This window comes from Orbicella faveolata, unplaced genomic scaffold (assembly GCF_042242905.1).
Source record: "Orbicella faveolata isolate gen_17 unplaced genomic scaffold, um_ofav_v1 contig_34, whole genome shotgun sequence".
Lineage (NCBI taxonomy): Eukaryota > Metazoa > Cnidaria > Anthozoa > Scleractinia > Merulinidae > Orbicella > Orbicella faveolata.
In genome coordinates this window covers 7,670,001-7,685,629 of record NW_028301563.1, presented here as the reverse complement: position 1 = coordinate 7,685,629, position 15,629 = coordinate 7,670,001, and the positions used below count along the sequence as shown (strand labels likewise).

At 38.7% G+C, this 15,629-nt stretch overlaps 1 protein-coding gene and 1 pseudogene across 2 annotated transcripts in view; both read right to left on the bottom strand.

Annotated features, from left to right (window-relative positions):
* LOC149104515 (pancreatic secretory granule membrane major glycoprotein GP2-like) overlaps positions 1-15,629 on the bottom strand; it is a 290,181-nt gene that overhangs the window by 192,242 nt on the left and 82,310 nt on the right. The gene's annotated exons all lie outside the window — the stretch shown is intronic.
* Positions 14,577-15,629, bottom strand: part of LOC110048332 (uromodulin-like) — a 13,253-nt pseudogene continuing 12,200 nt past the window's right edge. Inside the window, exon 5 of the transcript XR_016201211.1 lies at positions 14,577-15,200. The product of XR_016201211.1 is annotated as a uromodulin-like (transcript). The remainder of the gene's footprint in view (positions 15,201-15,629) is intronic.

Sequence of the window (15,629 nt, the reverse complement as noted above, 5' to 3'; positions counted from 1 at the left end):
GTACAGCCAGTCAGTCATTCACCAGTTGCCTGGCACTAAGATGGACCACATTTCTGTAAACGTTGTTGTAGGCCTCCATCGGTCAGGGTTGACCATGGGTAGCATCCTAGTTGTCTGCTTGGCTGGAGCACCGGTGTCTGTGGCTGTGGAGGCCGATGCGGGAGTGACAGTCTCTGTTGCAGAGGCTGCATTTGTGTTCTGTCTCTGGTCTGTCGAGGCTGTTGCTTTGTTTTCTGCGGACCCGCCTCTCTGTGTTGGCGTGTTAGCTTCTCCTCCCCTGATTTGAGGTGTTTGGTCAGGGCTTCTCTCTACTTGGACCGGTTGGACCGGTATGTAAACGTGCTACCACTATAAACCCTTCACCAGACACACCCATAAAACGAAGAGGATTCAGTTAATTTAGTTTTCATCTGCAATCATGGACAAAAGTCTTGAGAAAAATTTGCGCTCTTGGCGCTTTTGCACACACGCCAGACAACAGTCGCGAGCGAAAACAACTTTACCTGCTCAGCCTCCCCCCTCTCCCACCCTACCTACAATGTGTAATTTCGCCTGAGTTTTAACATTGTATTTAGTAGGGAGGAGAGAATAGCAACGTCTCTTTAAAAGAATTGCAGTGCTTTTTCAAACTTCAGTGTAAAAGATAAAAGAGAAACACGGACAAGCACGTCGAATTAAATCAGTCTCCCAAGGGCTTTTGTCCACATTGCAATTCTTGATTTGTTTTATAACGGTTTGCAGTCCTTATTTTCCTAAATGCTTGGTTCCAGACCTCGCACCAGTTGACCGCGTACTTAAATTTTAATACGGCCGCCACACAACGCAAAATACGAGCGATGAAGATAAGCTTACATTTCTCTTCAAATCTTAAATTTGCTAACTCTGAGAAAAAAAGATTACGGCCCATCCGATTGATACGGTGTTGTCGTTTTAATTTCTTATACAGTGAAAAAAAAATCGTTATGAATAAATCTAAGCGTCGCCTTAGAAGTGCAAAGACGAGGGAACAATGCACTTGTAAAAACGGTCCACTGCATTTCAGATCGGAAAACAGTTTCCCTAAAACTTCGCCCATTGAACTGTCTTGGGCCATAAGTAGAAGTAATAATTGTAGTCAGACAGCCTTTCTCACTGGAGGCGGCATCGAATATATATTCCCGAAAAGGGATTTATAATTCCGAAAACTCTATCAGATTGTAAATATATATAGTGAAAATTTTTATGAAACATTTTGTGTCTCCAAGCCTTTAATTTGGAGCCAGAAAATGGATGTAACGCGTCCGGCAACTCATAGTTGTGTAATTTTGAAGAAAATACTATAAGTTGTTCCTCGTGAAATTGAACCCTGAATTCTCGAGCTAAGTATTCAAAGAGGCCACAACAATTTTAGCGTTGTCTAAAGTTTTGTTGGTTGCGAAGAAAAAGACTATCTGATATCGTGTCGTTTTAGTAGGACAGTTTTGACTGGCGCTCGTACTGTGGGCTTAGTCTCCGTATGCAAAATTAACAACAGGGAACGAGAACGCTACTAATCAGAAGTTTTTAAAATGAGCAAAACAATAGCTATACACGTGCGTTATAATTCTTTGTACATTTCTTTGCCGCCCTCTACAAAACAAGAAATTGAAATAACCAAGTTCTGCGTAGCCTGAGGGACGGAATCAACGACGGCTAATTTATGGTATTTCCATTTGAACTTGAAAGCTGTCATTGCATATTTAGCGTGAGCAGGTTTTTAGAGCCATTGGCGAACTGAGCAGATCTAAACAATTGGGAATTTCGCTGGTAAACAATAAGCTCAGTTTTGACCAAGCATCGTCTTCGGCGTTGCCCTCGTCGTTGTTGGTAAAGCTATTTAGGGAGCTTTAGCCATGACGACAGCGACGCCGAGGACGATGCCTTGTAGAAAATGTATTTATATTTTATCTTCGAATGTTGCAACTGTGTAAATCTGTTCAGTACGGCTATCGGTCTAAAATCTTGCTCAGGACAAACATGCACCGACAGCTTTCAATTCCTAAAGAAGGTACGAAAAATTGGCCATTTCACGTCGCTGTTTTGTAGAGAACGGCAAAGAAATGTACACAGATTTATAAGAGCCGCCGCATATTAGCCGATTTTTTGTCGGCCGACAAAATATCTTCACTTGTCGGCTAGTGTGCGGTGAATTTAGACAAGTCTGCAACAAGATCGGGGCTTGTCAGGCAATTTTATCTGACAATGCGAGATCTAAAAACAATTTGTCGGGCCTTTTCGGCTAGTGTGCAGTGGACGAAGACAATTTGACGGGGCTCGCGCGCGCCTCAACCAAGTAGAAAATGTCATGAGAGTCACGTCGGCGTAAGAGGCGCCATCTTGATTTTAAATGACTCAGCCCCAAGCCTCGGCTGGTGTGCGGGAAGCTGATGGTCCGACAAATTTTAACCCGATTTGACCGCGACAAAAAATTTGCAGTTCAACAACAAAAAATCGGCTAGTGTGCGGCAGCCTTAACGCAAGTGCACAGCATGATTTTTTTCGTCATTAAACCTTTTGTTTTGGTGACGCCCTCGTTGCCGTCGCCGTCGTGCTTTGCCAAAGCTCCCTATAATAATAAATATTTTGTTTAGGGACGTTTCCATTGTAGTTGTCCTCGTGGTTTTTTAAACTCTTTAATGGATAGCTAACGAAGCTATAATCACCTCATATCCAACAAGCGCGATTGAAGTAATTGTTTTATTAAAAATAGCCCCCACAATAATATAGAAAACCAAAGTAAAATGAAAATAAAAACGACCCAAACAATTACGCTTGCGCTTGGCATATTTGTAGAGCTGGGTGTAATGGCTCTTGTTGTCTAATCACCCTGCAGTGAAACGAAACCAAAATAATTTCTAACGTAGTACAAGTAAGAAAGGAGGGATATAGGAGGGAGCATCTTGTTTATTGATCAAATATAAACAGCCCTAGCATAGTTTATTGTTACAAACATAAGCGGCCCCAGGATACTTATTAATACAACAAGTGTACTAAACAAAAAAAAATTACTAAAAACAAAATTTCCAGAATGAATTGAGCAAAAACGGAGACGCCGTCGAGTGACAACTCCTAACGGACAAACTTCTTAAATATCAGCTTTTTAGCATAATTACGTAGCCTGCACACAAACGAATCTACATCCTGGTCCACTACTAACAACGCGAACAACTATGATGGATAACCCTATGAAAACTCTTGAATTGCAGTAAACACTGATCGAGATTTTAATAATTGCGCGCGTATATATACATACATACCGACTTACAATTTGACCGGTCCGGCTGGGCAGATCTGACTATATCATTAAACGCGATATAATTTCCGCCAGCCATTTTCCCCCACTAAGCCGACCAGTCAGTCAGACCGCTATGTAGGTCAGAATCTAGTGTGCTTATGTGCCCGCTATTCATCTACAATAACTTAACAGTGTTGTAATGTAGATACCTGAATCACTCATATTTGTATATATCGAAACTCAATTAAACTAGTAACTATAGTTTATTAAGAATGTTTTACTTCCTACATGCAAATGCTGCGTGTGTACACAAAAAAAACTATTAGGGAGTAAGTTTAAATAACCACGACGGCAACGCCGAGTACAACGTCGATTTAAAAAAAGAAAAAAAATTATTATTTTTTATTCTACCTACGAATTTCGCGGTACTGTAAAGTTATTTACTTTGTTTATCACTGTCAAAACTGTCACGAAACTGAATCTGGGACACAGCGATAAATTTGAAATAGATATTTAAAAAATTAGCCGTCGTGGTTCACGTTACAACAATACAATACAATAACTTTATTCATATAGCGAGTATATAAAAAGTTCTATATCGCTTTACAGTCATGAAAATAAAACTAAACACGTTCCCCAGACAACGCAGAATTTAGTCATTTCACGTTGTTGTTTTCAGAGGACGGTAAAGAAATGTACCAAGAATTATAACGCACGGGCACAGTCATTGTTCTGCTCATTAAACCTTTTTGTTTAGCGACGTACCCGGTGCCGTTGCCGTCGTGGTTTTCTTAAACTCCCTATTTAACTGAGTAAGACCGTTGATTGAAGTATTAGTAGATCTAGACCCCTTCAAAATCTGTTTTCAGTGAGTTTTCCGGAAATGCTTCGTGTTCAATGATGTGCCTTTTTACTGAAAACGTATAAAAAGCTGCACGTCCACGCTACTATTTTCGTAGCACATTTCTCGTCCACACAAATTCACGCTAAAACGCTCCAAGAGGTTAATATGTGAAGAGTATTGTAAACACACAACCATAATCTGCGCCCACGATGTTATGTGAATGGCGTCAGCATTTTCGAAAGGATCTGTTTTCGCTGTCCACACTAATGCGATTGATACTGGCCAGTTTTTAATTCATGTCGCAACGTCACGCGACGTGACACATCGAGCGGGGGCGCTAAGTGAGACATATGAGCAAGTGCGGCTTGGTACCGGTTGCATTAACTTCACCTGCAGTTTACTCTCTTAATGGCCGGTGACCCCCTCTTTTCTTTTCATAGATCGCTTCAATAGCTGACTTTCTCCGAAGTTGAACAAAACACAGAAAAAAATCCGTAAGTGAGAAGTGGCAAATATTTGGCCTTTTTTTCCTCTCGAACGACCAAAGTTTTGTTCGAAGGAAAGACAGCAGCTGTGTTGAATTGAGTACGTTCGTTTATCTGATCTAAAGTTCACTAATGTAGCTTATTTTGTTGCTGATAGTCACACGCTAAATTGTTTAAAATAACAGAAGCTTCTTAAACACAGTAACTCGCGTTTGCCCAAAAAAACACGGGCAATTTTTTCTATTTAAAAAATGAATTAGATTATGAGCTCAAAATATCCAGCATAATCCAGTCCATAATTTAATTGTTTTAGTATAAATTCTCTTGCCGATCATAAAGTTATCTAAATCCTCTACACTGACACTTGGAAAACGCAAAGAAGCGGTCGCCATTTTGTTAACAACCCCACACGACTAGGCTACTTTTTATCTGCATAATACATAGTCGATAGCTTAGCCAACAAGAGGATGGCATCGGTGATGCTAATAGCTAGATTTTTACTAATTCTCAATTGTACCTTTTGAAAGGAAAAAAGGATATTGTTCTTGATCCAATGCTATAAATCTAAAACTGATACAAAGCTCCATACAAACTCTCACAGTACTCTCTGGATACCTATTTAGTTTGTGTGCTTGGTTTAGTCAGTCCCACAGTAGCGGAGAGGACATGCAGGGGTAAGAAACAACTTGTAGACAAAGTAGGAACTACATTTTTTTATGTGGATGATTTGGTGTCTGGGGCAACCTTGCCACCAGAAGGCGTAACAGAAGAGAACATAAAAGTCTGTTTTAGGTTGCAAGATGTTGTAACTGATTGTTGCCCTGTTTTGTGTAACATTCAACCATCCAGGATATTGAGTGTGACATCTAAAGGTTTGTGGACACTCGGTTGGTAATCTTGTCCCTGCAGCTCCTTGAAAACGATACCAGGCGCCATCGCTGGACAGCGATTCAGTACTGTTTCATAATAGATCCGAATATTCTGTATATTTAATATTTCTATCAGAGCTGTTAAGGATTTGCTATTGATGACATGGATCGACTAAAGGAAAAAACAAACACCAAAAAAAAAAAAAAAAAAAAAAAAAGATAGAGTGAGTTGAGTTGCTCTATGCATAAACTGTGAATTGCATTTCGTCATCGCATGTACAGCTTGTTTCTTATTTAATTTTGATGTTATAAAAGAATTGGTTCATAGCGGAGCTTCATCTCTCGAAGCGCACCAGACAAGCACCATGGTTAGAGATTTTTAGTACACCATCAAGCCGAGAAAATTTGGTTATAACGTCACCGTAAGAGCAAGCGAGCGTCCGTCCCTACAGATATTGCGGGAGAAAATCTCTTTTTCTGTTTTGATGAGCATGCCACATCTTGCATAGAAGTTCAATACAAGCCTCGAGCTTCGTTTTGTTATGACGTTCGTTTTGTTTCTGTATGATTTTGTAGAACAGGCTCCCGGCTGGCTGGGGACCGTGACGACAGGGCAAATTAAAAGACGGAAGGCTTAAAATAAGCGTGTAAAGGTGTGGAGTGTTCAAGACGCACATGATGGCATGAAAGACTGCATGAAAGATGAGGCGCATTGTACTTATATCAGTAAAACACAAACTTAAAAATTAATTTGTTTCTTTGAATGGTTACAGCACAAACTGTTATCATATTTGCTGAATGTAAGCACCCTAACCTTTTTCTCAGCTATTTTAAGCATTTTATAATATGCTGGTTTTGAAATTCTGGTGGTACATCAAAATAATATCGCCCATTTGACGATTGTTTTTATTCTCATCAAAGTTTTATGCGTCATTGCATGGATTTCTTAAGAAGAAATTAGATTTTGATCACTCTTGTAAAGGGCTGGAAGGCGAGAAGTAAGCGATTTTAGACTCGTTAAAACGTTCTGTTCATTACAATTGCGTGGTCTGTCAACCGAAAGCCGCGTTAGAAATACGTAAGCTAATTGGCCGTTCTTATTTAAAGGCAAACGCAGATCACAATTTTTAGCATGCATTTTATTTTTTGAACAGTTGGTTGCTTGTAGGCAAACTTGTTGCTTCGCTCATCTTCAGTTAGGTGACGTTCAAATTTATTGTTTAAATTTATCGTTCCTTCGTTCCTTTGTTCCGTTTTTTTTTTTTTTTAGAGAATTCAAAATGGCCCTTTTGGAGCCACCGAAAAAACGAAAAGTCTTGGTCTTTGTTAACCGTGATTCTTTAGTCATTGTTTTGTTGATGGGAATTGGGAATATAAATAATATCCTTATCGTGCATCTTCACGATACTCATTTGACCAAATAGTATGTTTTTGAAAGCAGAATACCACAGGTCCTTCATATTATACGAGGTTTTTTTGGCAAGGCAAATGTCAGAAAAAGTAGCTAACAAGCCTGCAAACCTTGAAAACAAACAAAAAGAGGGTTCTCTGCCGGGAGTCTGAAAGGCCACTGACCACAGTGGGGTCTTTCGGGCGCCAACGATATTTCAAGTCAGCAGCAGATATACTGAACTGATACATGTCATAATACTAGTTACCGAAGATGCAGACTCGAGGTCAGCGTCTTTATTAAAAGTAACTAGAAATTTTATTAACGAGTTTTGGAAATCAAGCCCCCGCACTATTTTGAAATGTTTTCTCCCAAGTGCTGTTACCCGAGACATCCTGATATTACACACATGTAATATTTTCTCTTAGGTGGCTTAAACAGTCTGCAGCAGTTGAACTTTGACAGATAAATAATGCCACTTGTGAAAATGATGGAATCACACAAATGCCCAATTATTGGTGAACGAGTTGTGGTCTTCTTCATGGCATAGTAGGTTACCATAGCCAAAGTATGTATCCGTTAAAAAGGTACCCTCAGTATTTACTTTAAATGCTTATCTCTCAGAAAGGGTACAAAAAGACAACACAGCGAGGTTTAAGGTTGCATGTTATTCACAGTGTTGTACATTTTGAAGCGCCAGGAGTATTTTTCACAACATCTTTTAAAACATTATAGGTCATGACTACTTACTTTTATAAGGAGATTGAGATTATAAGAAAAAAAAAATCCCTAGAGCGCTTTACTCCACTAATTGTCTATGGCTCTTGACAAGACTAAATTTAATTATTATTAGTATTATTATTATTATTATTATTATTATTATTATTTTTATGCTTTTTAATGACAGGTGTAAGGGTCGAACTATAGTCAAATCTTTTGTAAAGTGATAATGACGCCCGCGTGCTTAGTCTGAGCTACTCGTGAAGAAATCAGCTTAAACAAAAGAAATGCTTAAATAACAATTCCTCATCATTCTATGAATATTAAATAGTGTTATTTCCTAAACTGCTACACCGAAGTAAACACTATTCACCTTTAATTTATTGGTGAAGTGAATTATCATTGCAACCAAGCACTTCATTGAAGTGAAAAAATCCATCCTTTTCACTAAATTTAGCCTAAGCTAAAGTGGACGATACTCTTTTAACCCTTACCCACCCCCTCCTACATAGGTACTCCCCGATATACACTATGAAAACTCTTAAAATGACTTAAATCTCTTTCTATTTACTGTTTTTCTTTCTAAATTTCAAACACTATAGCACAAATACCATTCATTATCTAAAATTAGCTAATAAATATATGAGAGAGTTACGGACAAAAATCTCCTTTTAGAAAACTCTTTGTAACCATGGTTACACGAGATAAAAACCACATAAATTAAACCAAACAGAAAAAAGGAAACAAGAAAACGAATGAAAGAAGGACGAACATATAGGACTGCAAACTACCACACAGACAATAAAACAACAAAACCAAAAAGAAAAACAACTTTATCTAAAACGAAACAAACGAAAAAGAAAAGCAATCTATAGAAGAAACATAAAAGTAAAGAGAGAGATATGAAAACAAGGAAACAAACAAAAAAATGTTTCTTGGGCGGTTCCTATAACCTGTCTAATTGTAACCTGTCTTACAAAGAGTCACACGATGAGACACTGTAGTCACGGAGGAACCGCCCAAAAAACATTCTTTGGTACAATCCACCTTTCAGCAAGAATGTCAAAACAAATGTAGGAAAGTGCTTCCTTTCTCTTAATGATTAACACTTCCCTAAATCAAACCCACTTCACAAGATTTTCAACCAAAACACGCTTAAATTGAGTTATAGCTGCATGAGTAACACCAAAACCATTATATCCAACCACAACAAAGCTCAAATTAATAAATCTGATCCCACCAATGATAGCAGTTGTAACTGCCGAAACTCGAGCATGTGCCCCATGGACGGAAAATGCAACGACCAAAATCTGATTTACCAATGCGAAGTCACGACATCAACTTCAAGAGAGACATACATTGGTCTTTGCGATACATCTTTTAAGTTGAGATACAGAAACCATGTATGCTCATTTAAGAACGAGCGGTATAAGCATGCTATGGAATTAAGTAAATATGTTTGGAGCCTAAAGGATAAGAGTATTTTGTACAACATCAAATGGCGGAAGGTAAAACAGGCCCGATCATATTCCAATGTAAGCAAGAGATGTAATTTATGTTTATGGGAAAAATATTTTATTATCTGTAAACCCGAAATGGCAACACTGAACAACAGAAACGAACTGATATCTAATTGTACACATTCTAAGAAATTCCTGTTAAAGACCGTGCTCGCTTAGCTTTACTAATCATATCTCTGCTTGTCACGCCACAAGATATTGTTCTGTATTTTCAAATTTTGTATATCTTCTTATGTATCCGTTATTTTTGGCAGTTGCCTGATGATTGCTTCGCAAGGAGCATGAAACTCTGAGTAGCAATAAATGTCTTCGACCAAATAATCCCACACTGCAAATCTACACATCGCTCTAGTCTACCTATTGAGCACTTTAGTAGCTGATGAAATCTTTAATTCATTATATTATTACATTATATACATATACATACATACATACATACATATATATATATAAAAAGTTAAGATGCTTCGAGCCAACAGGGATGCCACGCGCCAGAAGGATCCAAAAGGATTCGTAGTCCAAACCTCGAGTAATGAAATTTGTAGGCAATTGCGGAAAACGAGGACGGACAACTTCGAGCGAAAAAAAAATATATATATACAGTAAAAAATCTAAGAAATCTAAAAAAATGTTTAAAAATTTAATAAAAATAAACGTTTCGGTCAAAGACCTTCATCAGTTACAGTGCAACTGATGAAGGTCTTTGACCGAAACGTTTATTTTTATTAAATTTTTAAACTTTTTTTTAGATTTCTTAGATTTTTTACTGTATATATATATTTTTTTTCGCTCGAAGTTGTCCGTCCTCGTTTTCCACAATTGCCTACATATATATATATATATATATATATATATATATATATATATATATATATATATATATATATAACCGATTTTCCTAGGTCTTTGCTAAGTCTTTAACACGGTTTTCATAAATTCAGACATATATTGGCACAGAATGTCCTAAACTGCTCAATGAATTCCCTAGTTTGACTCTAAATGCCTTAGAAAGATCGACAGAAATTAGACACGCTCGTTTTTCGACCTTTCTGGGTTATGCAGTCTTGTCCCCTTGAAATATGTGTCTGGATTTATGAAAAAGGTGTGAAAGACTGAATCAAGTGTTTTTTGGTTTATTTGTTTTGTTTTGTTTTTTTCATTTGTTTGTTTGTTTGTTTTTTTTCTCTCTCTGCTTTCGCTATGACAGCAGCTTGTAAATCTTACCTAGCATGAAATGTAGAAACTCCTTGCCGCATGTTTCATTTATTTAGGTATTTTTTTTTCATTATTTATCGACACCCCCCCCCCCCCCTTCCCTCACCCCCTTTTCAATTTGTGTTAAGTTTAGCCCAGGCTACACTCGTCTGAATTCAGTTCGCGCGGTGACTCTGACAAGGAACGACCGATTAGCGTTCTGTATTTGCTGTCTAAAGGAAGTCTGCCCGAGGACATCATTAAGTCCAATGAAGGCCCAAGTCTAACGATTTGCTAGTAAGCGTCGTCCATTATCGTACGTAAGGCTGGCCTGAGGAGATGTGTAAACTGTACGGGTCACATTTAGTCCCATAACAGCAGGCCGTTTGCCCTGTGGCGATAATGTTGTGCTTGCTTTAGACAGCAAAACTCTTTAGCCACATCGATTTAGGGCTTAGACGTGTAATGCACTAGACATTTCTACCTGCTGAACTTTGATGTAGCTAAAGACTTCGAAAAAAATCTGTTGAAATCTGGATGCGCCATTCCGCGCTCGACAAAATTGAAGTACATCCGGGACATTGCTATTTGCGAGCAAAACATGGCCACGAGGAGAGAGAAGAACATGAGTTCAAGCGCTAATCGTGAGTAGAATTTCCTTGTTTTATCAATTTTAGGCGTTCTCGGCTTAGCTAACTATCAGAGCTGTCTGTGATTCACTAGCGCGAAAGAAATTTATTTGCGTTGCTTCCGGGCGATAATTGACGTAAGGACAACATGTTGAGTGTTCGCTTACTGCTAACTATGGCCTAGTTTGTTTGAGGTTTCAATCGATTCTCGACGTAGGAAGCTCTTGTTCAGTCCATTTAGGACGATGCAAGCCTTTAGAAAGCGATGGATTAGCTCTCCACCGCGGTTTTGATATCTGTACGTTCGTGTTGATTTAGACTCCAATTTCATGTTGAAAGCACTCTTAATTAAATTGTACAATTCATGATTCAACGAAAAGATGGTGAATTTAGTCTTCCTGGCCTCAAAAGGCATACAGGAGAGTTATTTGCTGTTATTTGAGTTACGATAAGCCTCGTAGAAAGCTAGTTATATTTATACACATCATGAAAACCGTAGGGTTTTCACCGTCTTTTTGAACAAGCTGAATAATGCAGAATTTCTTATCTCATGGTTTAACTCATTCAAGTGTTTCACGGACAGAAATGTTAGGCCAATAAAAGACGTCCTCTAATTGTTCAGGTTAATGTCATTGGACTTCCTAATGGAAACACCATGAATTTGAGATCGCTTAACAATAGGAGCTTATCCATATAGGCATTTGTAGATCTTTGTACATAATGATAAGGTCACGAGATACTTGACTGATATTTGAAATGTGATCGTCCTTCCTCAAGTTCTGAACCAACTGGAGTTTCTCTATGTTTATGTTGCATTCATGCCGTGTTTTCACGAGAGAGGTTTACTACGGTTACTGCTTACCGAGGTTTCGTAACTAAACCGCAGTTATTAGAGAAGCTGTTTACAGGAAACTAATTAACTAAAGTAGACCGCATACAACCGACCGTTTGAGGTTTTCTCGGAAAGCAAGTGCTGCAATGTTGCTCAGAAACTATTGGAAAGTTATCAAATTTGATTTTGCTCCAATGGCTTTATGCCGAACGCAGATCGTTGTCAATTTGCTTGCGGTGATGTCGAGCCAAATTCTCCCTAAATGTAAAGCTTTGTAGATGAATAGTGGATAGAAAATTTTGATATCTCGCTGAGCCACTTCCAAAAAAAAAAGTGAAACGGCATCTGCCACGGAGCCTGGGCTACGTAACTGTTTACCGGTACTTCTTCTTATTCGGGGCCGCTTAAAATTCTAACTTTTGCTTTTCTTCTCCATAGACCTCAATTATGATTTTTTTCTCTCTATTTGTGGTATGTCTTCTTCTAGTTGCGCCTGCCTGTACGCTGCTACTAAGCTACTGAGCTTCTTACAGAAGGCAAACGCTTACGGCACTTGACGATGAACGGGAAAGCAGTCCGGGATTCCCTCGCCTAAACATGAGTTTATTTAGCTTTTTTTGCCCGTTTACTTGAAACCTACTTACATTAGGAGGAGTCTTTGTCTATTTTTCTCCTCTTTACGCGCTGAACGCGTAAACACTTACTGCCAAGATATCGCGACAACGTAGGCGTTCAACTGTCGCCAAACCTAGGTTGGCTTACTTTTGATTTTGCCCCCTTTTACTGATGTTTGTTGTCTTGTTTACACTATTGAAAATTTCACTTCAGTAAAGTTATAACAAAACCAAGATAAACATCTCTCGTAAAAACACTGCTTCGTGGTGCCAGACTTAACCGTCGAACAATTAGATAGCCCACTGAATATAGGTGAATTGAAAACAATTAAGATCACCGATCTACGGTGTACGGAAACGTCGTTCACGTTCTAATGTCGAAAAGTTAGCATAGTGCGGAGCAGTTGCAAATTACATCACGACATTTAAAGTGCACCTAACCCCAAAATTTTTTTTTCGCTAAAACGAATCTACTTGTTATTTGAAATAGTTCTGCGAAAAAATGTTTGGATTCCGTTAAATCTTCGATTTTCTGTGCCCCGGCGAAATCTCGAAAATAGCTCCAAAACACCGCCATTTTGTTTCACGACCGAGTTTGAGGAGAATGGGTCCAGCGGCTCTTGTGACGTCTACCCAGGAAGGTTGGATATCTCACGTCCTCTCATTTCCTTAAGGATGGTGCAATACACATTCGAAAAGTGCGCTGAAACGCCTTCCAGAGGTGCTATCGGCTGTTGCAGCAATATCCCAGATTTAAAGAAAGATATACTGTACAATTTACTGGCGATGATCGGCTAATGGTGCAATAAAGACGTAAACGATGGTTGATTTTGTCGAACCGAAACAAGCGAACTGAATCTGTGAGAACCATTGAAGAACTCTCACTGGAATTTGTTCCGCAGACTTTCGAACGCTATTTTCATAAATTTTCTGCTTAAAGCTAACCAGCAATTTCTAGAAATACTACCGACAACCTATATCTTCCAATCCCGCAGTATTTATAACATAACCGGCAAAGTTGTGTGATCTGATCATGATAAAGAAGCGTTATACTGATATGTAAATAGATCGCAACTGTACGCCGCTAACCAGCACTTATTTCTCTTTCGATTTAGATGACAGTCGAAGATTAATCATTTAGAATTACATGATAACAAAATTTTTAGACTCACAGAGTTTTTCGAAGGTTTGGAAATCAGCAGTGCGACAAAGATTCTGTGCAGTGGCGTCAAAAATATAACCGCGTAACATTATCTGCGGACCGCTTAGGGAACACATCCTTTTCGCTTATCCGACGAATTTCACAGTAAACTTTAAGAACAATTTACATTGGTTATTTGGAGTTACGACTTAAAAAGTGTGACAATGTGAAATCGGTAATTGTATGAAATGTTTCCTTCCGCCTTGCTTCCCGCAGCTTCAAAAATACAGGTCCAAACAATACGATTTTCAATCGATCGAAGCCAATGTTTTGGAGGTCATCAAGTCTCCAATACTGCAACACGTACGTCGCTCTTATAAACATGAAGCATTCAACTGAAAGTAAAACACAAACTGGATTTAACAGAACAATCACACCTTGACAAAATACATTCTCCCGAAGGACAAATGTAAACGAGCTATAAACACGCGTGGGAATGTTATGTTTAGTTGACGAAATTACCATCCAAAGCAGTCCTCGAGTTTTCTTTCCTGCTTTTCGTTTGCCTGCTCCTCCACTTCGTATATAGCTTTCCATTCCTAATATACAAGCAGCTCGTCCGCAAAGAAGTCCTCCCCTTCGTCGCTTGAAATATTGTAAATTGCTGCCAAAGCTCTAAGCAGTGAGTTCACACTTGTCGAACGTGCTCGATCGAAGTTTATTTCGGAGTCTTCCGAATCGAAACTTAACTCTGACTCCAGTGACGAAAAAGAAATGATTCTGAGACAAAACTTGGACGTTTTAGTGCCAAAATACATCGGAACGATTAGTTTTGTGTTCCATTTTCTCGAGGAAATACAGAGAGTTGACTGAGGCGCTATTGTGTTTGGTTCCTGGGTAGACGTCATCAGGTACCGCCGCCCCAGACTCCCTAAAACGCGGTCGTGAAACACTTCAAGCGCGCCTTTGAAAGGGCATAGAAAATCGAGGATTCAACCAAATTCAAAAATTTCTTCGCCCAAATGCTTCTAATAAAGTCTAGATTCGTTTTAGCGAAAAAAAATTTTGGGGGTTAGGTGCACTTTAAGTCAAAAACATGCTTCTGGGACGTCTCTTTACACTTTAAATATTTCGCCTGTCCCCTGCGTTTGAGGAAAAGTTATCACTAATCTTCAAATAAATTATAATATGTAAATTTTTTTCTCCGTTTTCTTGTTTATCGGGTGTCTTTCTAGTAGTCGCAGTTTTCAAATGGTAAAATTAAGACCAACGAAAGCAAACGGATAACAATCACGTCACGAAAGAGCCGTCAATATCGGTTTAGCACTAAAGTCATTTGTAAATGGACTAGTCAGTGCTACAGTAACGGGCGATACAAACCTCTGGGGGAATCAACCAGTAGATATAGTAGGAGCCGCAATTCTTTACTTGAATTCGAAGTGTTGTTTGGCAACAGTCTTCACGATTGCGAATGCAGAATTTTCTTGTGACTGTACCCTCAGCCAATGTAGGATGAGTTCCATTCAACCAGACAGGGAAGTCTGCGCCACATCCGTTATTCGGTGGACATGTAGTCACCATTTTTGTTCCTGCAGCTCCTTGGAAGCGATACCAGCCACTGAGTGCGTTGTCACATTCGGAAGTTGGTGTTGTATAGTCATATTTTCTTCCTGCATCTGTCAGATTTTCGTAGTTCTTACATATGTCAACTGAAAAAATAAATAATTATGCGTAAATAATCGACGATTATCGTCGGAATTACTTTTGCACAATACTGTATCTGCTGAAAACAACAACAGCAATGTTGAAATAAAAAAAAATATGAATAATAAGTATAAGTACTCGTATGAAAACGAGTACAATTTTGAATTTGAAAGGGCTTACACTGCGAGAGATATTCGAAAATTCTCTTTTCAGGCCAGTGCAATTTGAAAGTATTTTAAATCATCGTGAATCGATTCTTAATTGCTCGAGCTTTTTATACGATTACTCGCTAAAAGTATGACTGAGAGGGGTACGAACGCGCGTGCATTAATAAATTTGTTTTGCAGTGCATATCAAAAATAACGATAAATTGGCCTGCCATCAGCCAATCACAACGGATCGCGAGTTATGTCACAGTACTATAAGGATATCAA